Source organism: Sciurus vulgaris (genome assembly GCF_902686455.1).
Source record: "Sciurus vulgaris genome assembly, chromosome: 6".
Lineage (NCBI taxonomy): Eukaryota > Metazoa > Chordata > Mammalia > Rodentia > Sciuridae > Sciurus > Sciurus vulgaris.
Window position 1 is genome coordinate 115,629,119 of NC_136466.1, and position 10,754 is coordinate 115,639,872.

The 10,754-nt window shown below is 43.9% G+C and overlaps 1 protein-coding gene across 2 annotated transcripts in view; it reads right to left on the reverse strand.

The window, feature by feature from the left end:
- PIK3R1 (phosphoinositide-3-kinase regulatory subunit 1) overlaps positions 1–9,906 on the reverse strand; it is an 81,254-nt gene extending 71,348 nt beyond the window's left edge. Inside the window, exons 1-2 of one of the 2 annotated variants that reach the window (XM_079145633.1) lie at positions 9,677–9,906; positions 3,058–3,120 (exon numbers count right to left, since the gene is read on the reverse strand). The gene's annotated coding sequence lies outside the window, so the exon portion shown is untranslated. The remainder of the gene's footprint in view (positions 1–3,057; positions 3,121–9,676) is intronic. The other variant, XM_079145632.1, reaches the window with a different exon arrangement.
- Between the last annotated feature and the right edge of the window lie 848 nt (positions 9,907–10,754).

The following is a 10,754-nucleotide window of genomic DNA, read 5'->3' on the forward strand; positions in this document are numbered from 1 at the left end:
GAATGGAATGTGTGGCATGATCCTGGGTACAGAAGCAATTAAGTAAATGTTATATAACAGGCAGAGTTAGAACAGACGGTCTGGTCCATACAAAGTCAGAGAAGGAACAGTGGAACAGGGTTAGAAAGGCATATTATTGAACCATCTGACATCATGCATGCATGCCTGTGTTGAGTTTGTGAGTAATTCAGTAACACCACTGTGGAACAGGAAGCACTGAGGGGGCATGGGAAAAGGGACCAATGGGATCAGGCTGCATTTGAGGAATCCCTAACTAACCACAGTGCGTAGGAGGAAATGGCATGGAGAGAAAACAGAGGTGAGGCAAACTGCGAAAGGTGTGTTGCAGCAATCTGAGAAAGCAGCCACCAAGGCATCAACCAAGGAAGCAGCAGAAGGTGTGAAAAGGGAGGTGTGAAGTAAGAAACACCATGGGGTAAGAATGTGCAGGAGTGACAATGCTTAAATGGGGAGCAAGAAAAAGAGGAGAAAGGGTGCCTGATTCTGCATTACTGAGAATTTTGCACTAATATTAAGCAGAAGGAAGCCAGGAGACTCAATGGACTTATGGGAATATGGGCATCCACCTGCAGGTGTGCCAGTGGCTTGCTGAAAGCTTGGGCTGTGACTCAGGAGAAGGGACTAGAGATTTGGTAATCAGCTGTAAACAAGGCAAGACCAATAAATGAATTGGCACTTACCAAAAATTAAACCAATCAATCAATAATTTTAAAAATTAAAAGTTAAAAAATGATCTGAGGACAAAATATTGGGGTTCAATAACTCTGAGGAAAAAAAGTCAAGGTTTAGAGACAATGCAATGTCCCAGAAACAAAGGACAAGGATCAGGTAGGAACAGGTGATTCCCCTACAACAAAGTCCTGCAAAAGCACCCACATGGGACAATGAGCCAAGGCTGGATAATTGGCGGCTGTGCTTATCATGGAATCATCATAGACTTTTTAGAAAGCAGATCCTAGGTCAGCAGTAAAGACAGTGATTAGATTTTAAGGAGTTAAGAAATCAGAAGTAGTAGCAATAGTTGCTGCAAAGGACTCTGGAAAGATGGCTTCATGGACAGAGAAATGGGTAATGGAAGTATTTTTCTTTTACTTTTTGCTTTAAGGCGTAGGGATGGCAGAACAATTAAAAAGGCAAAGACTATAAGTTAGAGAATTATAAAGTCAGATTAGATGGCTGATAGGACAGCTTGCACACACACACACACATCACACTCCACTCCTCAGTTATCTTTATTATAAAGAGCAAAAGAAACCTAAAGGCCTCTGACAAGCTGGCTGCACAATAAAGCAATAAAACAATACCCACACAATTTCAGGGTGTGAAAGCAAAGAGAGCTTTTATACTTGTTGAAGAGTGAAACACTTGAGAAGTTCAATATTATAGATGCACCCCAGCGTAGGTATCTTAAGAAGCAAAATCTAATCACAGATTGTTATGCTGCATTCAGAAGTATAAAGTGGTCAACATTACATGGTTAAAGCCTCTTAGTTGTAATACAATAACAATCTTAGGAGAGTCACATGTTTAAGGAAGCAAAAACAAACACTGTAAGTCTTTGTGGAGCAAGAATATTAATTTGGAATAGTACTCTATTTTGTATTTTAGTCAACAGAGAAAAAAATTAATGCAACCAGTGGAGCATATGAGAAAAACAAGCTATATTATCCATTTGAAGAAAACCTCTCTTTTCAAAACATCCAGAATCAAATTAAATACTTATTGCATAAATTCACACAAAAATGTAGAACTAGCAAATCTCATTTTTAGTACTAATGTACTATGAACAAAAGAGACACAGAACGCTAAAGAACGTGAAAATTTACATATCCCTAAATGCTTAGAAACCAGGCAATAGGCCTAAGAATAATTTAATTCCTCCAAATCTGCCTTGAAATTTTTGTTAGCTTTTCCTGGCAACGTATGTCTTTTTGGAGGAAAAGAAAAAAAAAAAAAAAAAAAAATTAAACCAGTAAGCTGGATAGATCTTTATGCCAGCTGCTGCCTAGCACTTCCTCAATTTCAGTCACCCAGGGGACCAGTTCGGTGGGATTCATACAGAACAGGAAGCCTAGCAATCCCCCGACACCCCACAACTGTCAACCAAGTCCCAGTCCCAGCACTCTGTAGTTATGCATGTTCCTTGCTGGGGGACACGGGACACTTCAGTAAGAAAAAGTTCCATGTCTTTTCAAGGTTTTACAGACCTGAAAACTGTGCTTGGGTATGCCTGAGGGTAAATCTGTGCAAAGGGCAAAAGAACCCTGAGGAACCTAATGACCGTAAAGAGGCTAAACTCCAAGGAAGCCCTCCTGGCTCTGAGTACCACAGGCCTAGAGGTTTCTATGTGCTCTCCTCCTTGCCACTTGTCAGAAGAATCTCACTTTCTGCATAAGGGGGAAAGAAGCCTCTGAGTCCCAGCATGATAAAGGAGCCCCGGTTCTTCTATGACTCCTGTCTTCAGAGAGTCTACAATCATAACCAGGAAGATCAACTCCGCCATGATCCAGTGTCAGCTAAGTGGTTTGAGGGCAACGTTGTAAAAGATGACTGAGAATAGATGAGCCATTTTGGGGGGCAGGGACTTGATTACTTGGTGGTAAGGTTCAGAGTCCTGAGCTGGGAGGAGGCAGTAGACACCTTTACCTGACTGCACACTGTACACTTTCTCCTGACTGCCATGTCCATTTTAATGATTGTCATTGTCATCACCAACATCATCATCTAATTTTTATTGGGAGCTATGTGTGTATCAACCCATTTGATCCTCATGATAACCATATAAGGTAGGCACTACCAATTGTCTCACTTTATATATGAAGAAACTTAAGTGCACAACATTGACCATGATTACAATCAGCAACTGAGAAATGGAAACTAAATAAAGATTCAGGTAGTCTGGTCTACAGCCCCCACTTTTAACCCCCCCAAAACCCACTGCCTGAACTCAATTTGCTTTGGATAATCAAGGGCAGTCCAGATATGTCAGTGGTGCCAGTGATTCTTTGCCTGCCCAAGCTGGTCTCTCAAAGTAACCTTGAACATCTGCCTTTACTTTCCAGAGAGCAGCCTTGTTGATAGTGTTTGGCTCTCACGCACCTACACAAAAAGAAGTCATTATAACTCGGCAGCATTTCCTCCAAGTCCAAGATGCAGCATCCCTGTCATGCAAATTTTCTTCATAGAGACTTCATTAAAATGCATCCTTGCTTGCAAAGTCCATAAACTAGCAAATAAGAGTCCTGGGCCTACCACTTCTGGAAGGCTGCCCATTTCACTCTGTGAGTTTAGCTTTTGCCACCAGTAGCCTTCTTGGCATCTTTGCCCCCTGCCACACTCCTGGGCCCCAATTGCACAATTTCTAACAACTCAGATCCTCCCTATGGGGTATGTGAAGCATTAATCCAGAGTCATGAGGATTGTCACATCCAGAGGACTGGCAAGTTCTCTTGTCTTGCACCCTCAAATTCTCCCCAGGATTGCAGGAGCCATAATAGCCTTAGGCATTTAGCAGTACCTGTGTAACCCTCCTGAGATCAATTTGGGGCCCTAACTACCCAGGCTGACAGAATATATCTTTTCCATATTCACCAAATTATGCTTCCATTCTCTTTGACTACAGACACCTGTTCACTGAACTATTTGCGCCGAATCCAACCTAATAATTCATGTAGTTAAAGGTTTTTATATGTGGATATTCATCATCTACAATTTATTATTTTCAATAATGCAGGCAGTTTTATGATAGAAGTTCCAAGCTAATGCATGCATAAGTTACTGTAACAAAAGGTATAATGGAATCCTCTGAACAAATAACAAATTAACTTACTCTTGTATAACACTATATGCAACAATTCAAATTTTCCTTTAAGGGGATTATTTTGCTTAGTCTTTTAACCCTTTTAACTGCTTGCAATCCCATTAATGGGAAGTATATATTCTTTCTCTGCTAATATACTGAGTAATTCTCATTCTGTTTCTCAAGATAAAATTGTTCCTGATGCCCGATAAACAGCAATCTATGACTGCTTAACATACAACTGCTTGAAAAACAAGACTTTCAGTTTAACCCTATAACCTGAAGGCATTATGACAAAAAAAAAAAAAAAAAAAAAAAAACAAATGAGCAATTCTAATTTTGTTGACTTACTTCACTACCCTTTTATGGAAGACAGGATTTGGAAAGTTTGTTGGGGAAACAGGAATAAAGGATATTTTTAGGGGAGGGAAAAGGGAGATGCTGGGGAATGAAACTGACCAAATTATGTTATATTTATGTATAAATATGTAACAACACATTCCACCATTATGATTATAATGCACCAATAAAAACCAAAAATGTTTTAAAGGATATTCTAACATCGTATTAAATAAATTGGGAATGATCTAGTCATGTGATTCCATCCTGTGATGCAATTAGCAGTTTGGCATTGGGTGATGACACAAAATAGATTTTTCATAGAGGCAAGGGGGGGTACAGGGGTTCCTGGGCTGTCAACCACACCACCCTATATTCCATTTTCCCCCCTCACTGCTCTAGCTCCAAGTGTGAAAGAATCTCCCATCTCAAGTCATACAGTCTTTTTAAATCATTATTTAAAAATTCTACTTTTCAAATTTTTGGAAATCATGATAAAACCCAAATATCCTAGCAAACATAGTGGTAGGGTACCTTTGATTTAGAATGATGGTTTTAGGGTGAATTTTATCTCAATTAAAATAGAACAAAAATGATGGGCTCAGTCTAAGCCCAAAGTTATAGACTTTAAATATTTCAACTCATTTTCAAAATCACCCACTAATTAGAACATGCTGCCTGCTGCCCCACTATGGGTTGATGTGGTTAAGAAAGCCGTGTAGGTTTTAAGTGCTGCCCACAAGCCCTTTATAAGCAGACAGCACCTGCCCAGGTGATATAATAGGGAAATGAGGCTCTTCAGAAAGCAGTGACAGTGATGGGTGCCCCTGAGGAAGAACAGAGGAGAGAAGAACCACAATCCAGAGGACCACAGCCCTTATATATTCTATGGTCCTCAGGAGAGAAAGAGCAATGCAACTTACAGGACACAAGAAACAGATTCCCTCATCCAGAAAAGGCCAGCAGGCCAATCTGTCTGGTTCTCTGCATCATCACAGTAGAGAATGACTGAGAAAGTGGCCATGGAAAGAGAGGAGTAACAGAGATGACCTAAGTCCCTCTTTTTGTAAAAAAAAAAAAAAAAAAAAAAAAAGTCATTCCTCAAAATTCTTAGCAAGAATTTGCAAATAGGGGCAGCTGCCCCTGTCAGTGCCTAAATATATAATCTTGGGAAAGTCACTGAAATCTCTCTTTGGAACAGTTTTATCACCTGTTCGGAAGAAAAAAAAAATAAGCAAACTTATACCTCCTAGGGTCTTTATGAGTACTAAAGGAAATCACATATACAAAGCAAGGAGCTCTGTGCTTGACAATAAAAGCTTAATATAATTAACACCAGATCAGTACTTACTATGTGCACCAGGCCCAGTTCTTAAGAGTTTTACATGTAATAACTCATTTAACCCTTGTAACCACCCTAGTTACACTTATCATCCCCATTTTTCAGATGAGAAAATAATTGAGAAGAGTTAAATAATGTGCTTTAAGTTACAAAGTAAATTGTAGAAATGGTATTAACATTTCTATTGTTAGTTAATAGTACTACTAGTACTCTTAGCATTGAATGTTACTGCCATTTTTACAACTCATATTTAAAACAGAAAAGACATTAGCCAGGAATTTTCTTTTGCAGTGCCTCTAAACGCTGCAAACAGTTCTAAATAAATCCTGAAGTTAGCTAAAATAAAACTTTCTGCTGTAAACAGATAGGTGGATAAAGCCTGCATATGGACTTTGCCCAAGTAGTTCTCTCCCTACCTGAGGTTTTGGGTGGCGCTGTAGAGGTCAGGGCCAAGGAGACCTGGGAGAGGCTGGGAGTGTGTGTGTGGGTATATGTGTGTTGGGGGTGGGGATAAGGAGGGGTGAAAGTTAGAAAGAGTAAGTACTTATCTCCAACAGGGTTTGGTGGCTGCTCCCTGGGCTATCCTCAAAGAGAAAAAATGAACCCCGCAATGCAACCCCCTAGGAACTGAAGGCAGCTGAGTCCTCTGGTAGAGCCCCAGTTTCTAGGACTAAGCCCCAGAGGGGGACCACTGAGGCATCCTAGGAGGAAGGCAAGGAGCAAGGCACAGCCAACAGCCACGCACCTGGGCTTTACCAACTGACTACACCCACTGGTGGAGGCTCTTCACACTTGGCCAAACTCCTTCCAAACTCTTTGGATCATTAACCTGAAAACGATTCTGACTACAGGTATCTATGGGTACTTACTTGACTTACTTTAAGGAAAATAATGCTGACAGAAGAAAGTCTCCAAAGATGTCCTTATAGTAGACTTTTTTTTTTTTTTAAGTAAAAACTGTATTACACCCATTCTACTCTAGACTTTCACAAAACAAAAACCTAACATACATAGGCTAAAACAGATGTTTATAAGTAATTACATAATCTATTTTTCAGTTCATTTGGTCTAGCATACATGAAGTGGTCTTTAATAGTCACTCTTTTAGGCAAGTAATTTCAACAACAGTATTGGCAGAACTGTGACAAGCAATTACATTAGGATGATTAGTTGGACGAGACGAGAGACATAATGGATTCATACTATGAATACTTGTGAAAGTTAACCTAGGTTTTTAATTGAAAAGTTTGATATAATTTATATTATGCTTTATAAAGTGAAAGCAAAATTGATAATGCCTTCCACTGATAAATAACATGCTAGTCTTCCAGGCCTTCACTTTGATACTTCATGTTCTTGTCTTTGCTGGCAAAACCCTGGGCCCTGCAAGAGAGAGCTCTGTGGTCAGCATGTCTAAAACATATAACATACTGATATTTAAGCACTTCTCATTTCTTCTGCATTGGATTAAATATTAGAGAATTAAAAGTAAGAACTCATGCAAACATCAGCTCGGCTTGTTATTTTCTACTTGCTCACTCACCATCTCTTTATTCAACAAAGGACATCTTGCAAATCACAAAATGCAAATATGATAAAAGATGAACTAGATTTGTTCCCATTTTAGATGACCATGTGGACAATCTTTCAAAGTGGATGCGTTTTTACAAAACTCCCTGAACTACCTAGGAGGTTAAAAAAATGGTGTGTGGGGGGGGTGGTATTTTAAATCAACATACCAACCTAAAAATTACATGGTATTCATGGAAAATTTTCACTAAAGGAATGGCCAACACTTTTAACAGTACAAAGTTTGAGTAAGTTGAATAGGTTTACCCTTAGGATTCAAAGCCCTCCAAAAATCAGGTTAGGTGGAATCAATATTTCCAGAAGATAAATGCATACTATCATTATTACCGCCAATAAATGAAATATATAACTCTATAACTTATTGCACCACTTTAGTTTCCTCAAACCAATTTTATACTGTAAATGTATTAAACTCAAGAAATAGCTAAAGAAAATGATATATTTAATCAATGGAAAGTGAAATGCTCTTTACATTGCCTATATAGCATTGCAGATGTAAAAAAAAAACGCAATACAGATAAAACAGATTAATAGAGTGTACATTGCAGAGTTCTGTTATGCAACTAAGAACAAGTTCCAAATCAAAATGAAAGTTAAAAGTAAATGGACGTAACAGTTTGAAAGCCAATATCAGATAGATAGAACTTTCTGCAACTCCTAAAGATCTATACGTTTCTGTGTAAAAAGTAGTATGACCCCTCTACTAACTCTACCAGCAACTGGCGTATAAAAGCTAAAGAATCCAACAGTGACATTACCCACCACAAAGCCTGGAGCTTCCTCTGCTGTCCTTTCCAATTTAAATTTGACTCTGAGCCAATAAACTTTAGAGGCACGCACGCACGCGCGCGCTCACACATACATACACACACACACACACACACACACACACACACAAACACACACACTAATTATTCAGGATATTTTCTTCGTGATGAGCAAAACACTTATTTTGAAAAGTTTTGGCAACTTTTGTACATAGGAACAATATACTCTGCTTGCTTATAAATGGTTTATTTCAAGATTAGTGTCATCTGTCAAAAAGTTACAGCTTGAAAGGTGCTTTTTCCTTTTTCGAGGATAAAAGGGCTTGTGGCTCTCTTGTGCGGAAATCAAATTCCTAATGATTTATACATTGAAGATCCATTACTGATAACCCGAGTCAGAAATGACCCTGCCTACCTACTCCAACACTAACCATTTTTAAGGCTGCCAAAACGTAACACAAGCTAATGAAATATTAAAACATGATTTCACAGAAAGCCTAGGTCAATAAGCTTTGTGAATATCCCGCCTAACAACTAAACTTGAAACTCATCACACTGAAATGACAATCACATGCTACATTCAAAACCCGGAACTGCTTTATCTATTCCTACTTCGCACTGACAAAGAGGAAAAGAACAGGGGGAGGGAAAATGGGGGGGGGGGGGGACACCCTAAAGTCATGAACTGCCCCCACCCCCCAAAAAAGAGTAAACTCACACTCGGACACCAACAGCCCTGCTGCTCCGCCGGGAATTAACCGTGGGGTTGAGACCTTTCCGGAATTTAACAGTGCCCTGAAGAATTCCCCCAAATCCAATTCCTACACATTCTGCATTCAACATGTAACAGCCATTCTGCTCACACCCTTGCATTTTTATGTTCATATTCTGGTTATCGAAATACATTTCTGTACAGGGATGCCTGGCCATAGCTTGTCTGTTCTCTTTGTCTCGTGATCTGCCAGGCAGTTTCTGCCCTTGGGAAGTGAGTATTCGAGCTGTGGCTTCCAGACAATTCCCCCCGATGTTTTAGCTCCAGCTTGCACGCTCACTTGCTCTCGCGGCCGGCTCCATATTGCTGGGCAGGTCCCTCCAGTCTCGCCCTGCGTTACAAAAAGCTGGATTTCCGGGCTGTACCGAGACCCCACTAAATAAGCCTCAAACAACCTGCTCAAGCCTGGCCGGCACTAGAAGCCGAGTTAGGGCCCCAGCGACCAACCGCCCCGAGGCGCACTTCCCCCACCCCGGAAGAGGATGGAGGCAAACTTCGGAGGGCGGGAGCTGAGGGGCGAGCTCCGGAGACCACCGCCGCCTGCCCAGGGAAAGGCGCAGGCAGCGATCCTGGCTACAGCTGAAGAGCCGGCAGGGAAGGGAGCGCTCCTTTCAGCTAAGGCAAAGGCAGCGGTTAAGGTGCTCTCCTCCAGTGAAAGGCCCCAGGAAACTGCTGCAAAGGCGACAGGGGGGACCCTCGGAAGCGTGCGACAACGGGAGCAAGGAGAAGCCCGAGCTCACTGGCAACTCCCGCGGCGAACGCGCCCGGCGGCGTGCAGAATCGGCTCGGAGGTGGGCTAGGGAAACGTGAGCCAGGAGGTGGCCGGGAGCACGCAGGGCGCTGGCCACGAGCCGGGGAAAGCTGCCTGGCGGCCGGAGGATGCGGACGGCGGTGGAACCAGCAGCCGGCCCACTTCCCCCCGGCTGGGCTCTGCAGAAGGAGAAGCGGCTGCTGGTGACAGGAAGAGAGCGGAGGCAGCCGCGCACGCACGCACCACCTCCCCCTCCCGAGCACACAAACCCGGACCCGCCGCCTCAGCCGCCTACCTCCCTGCCGGCCGGCTTCCTTCCTCTGCTGGGCTGGTGCTATAGCGGCCTCCTGAGCTCACGGCTCCGACGCACCTCCGATCCAGCCCCGACCCACCGGCCGTTCCCGATTCTAGTGCTAAATCTCCGACCCGCTAGTCCACCGCCTTCGCCAGGGCCGTAGCTCCCTCCAACTCCGCTCCAGCAGCTCGCTACTCCTCTCCGTGCACACACAGCTCCAGCCTCTCCAGCTCCGGGTTCAGGCCCCGCCCCCGTACCCACCCCGCGCTCCCCGCCCCCGAGCACGCACCAATCAGCGTCCGCATGCCCGCCCCTCTCTGCCCGCGCCGCGCCCTCCGTTCTGCCACTCACAGCGCCGGTTTCAGCTCTGGATTTTCGCGGTGGGGGAGTGGAGCAGAGGCGGTGCAGACCCTTCCAGGCTCCCTGATCTTCCGCCCCCAGCTGCGGGGATGCCCTCGGCTGCCAGGCTGCGCACCGCATCCGCTGCCGAGTGCTCTAGCTCTCCGTTCCGGGTGCTGGTCAGGCTGCTAGGTGTCTCCTGGACTAGAGGGAGAGGGACAGGGACCGGACTAGGACAAGTTCAGATCTCCCTAGAGGCTGGTTGCGTTTCTAAGTCGAGTGTCTTTGGAGAACCCCTGTTTCTTTCGAGCCCCCAACGCCTCAGCAGAGTGGCTGAGGTGGAGAGGATGCCGATTCCAGAGCTCTCCGTAGCGGGGAGGCTCTGTGATTCCTGGCTACGCCCGCACAGCCTCTCGAGTGGGCGGAAAAACCGCGCCACCCGGAGTGGCACTCCGGAGGTGAAGGAGGGGTGAAAGGGTGAACGGGAGGGACGAGTGCCCGCAGCCGGCCTCAGACTCCAGGAGCCTGGCACCAACGCCTCTGGGAGGCAGACGGAATGTTGAGAAGGAAAGAGAGTTTTACCAAGAGGACGCACGCTGGCTGATCTCTTGTAGTGGAGACAACTGAGCAAATGTAGGTCGCTCAGGCAGCCCAGCAACCCTTCCCTGCGCCTGGTCGCGCAGAAGAAGCTCACAATGAATTGCATTGCTTCTTAAGTGTGTTCGTTGTAAAAAGCAGT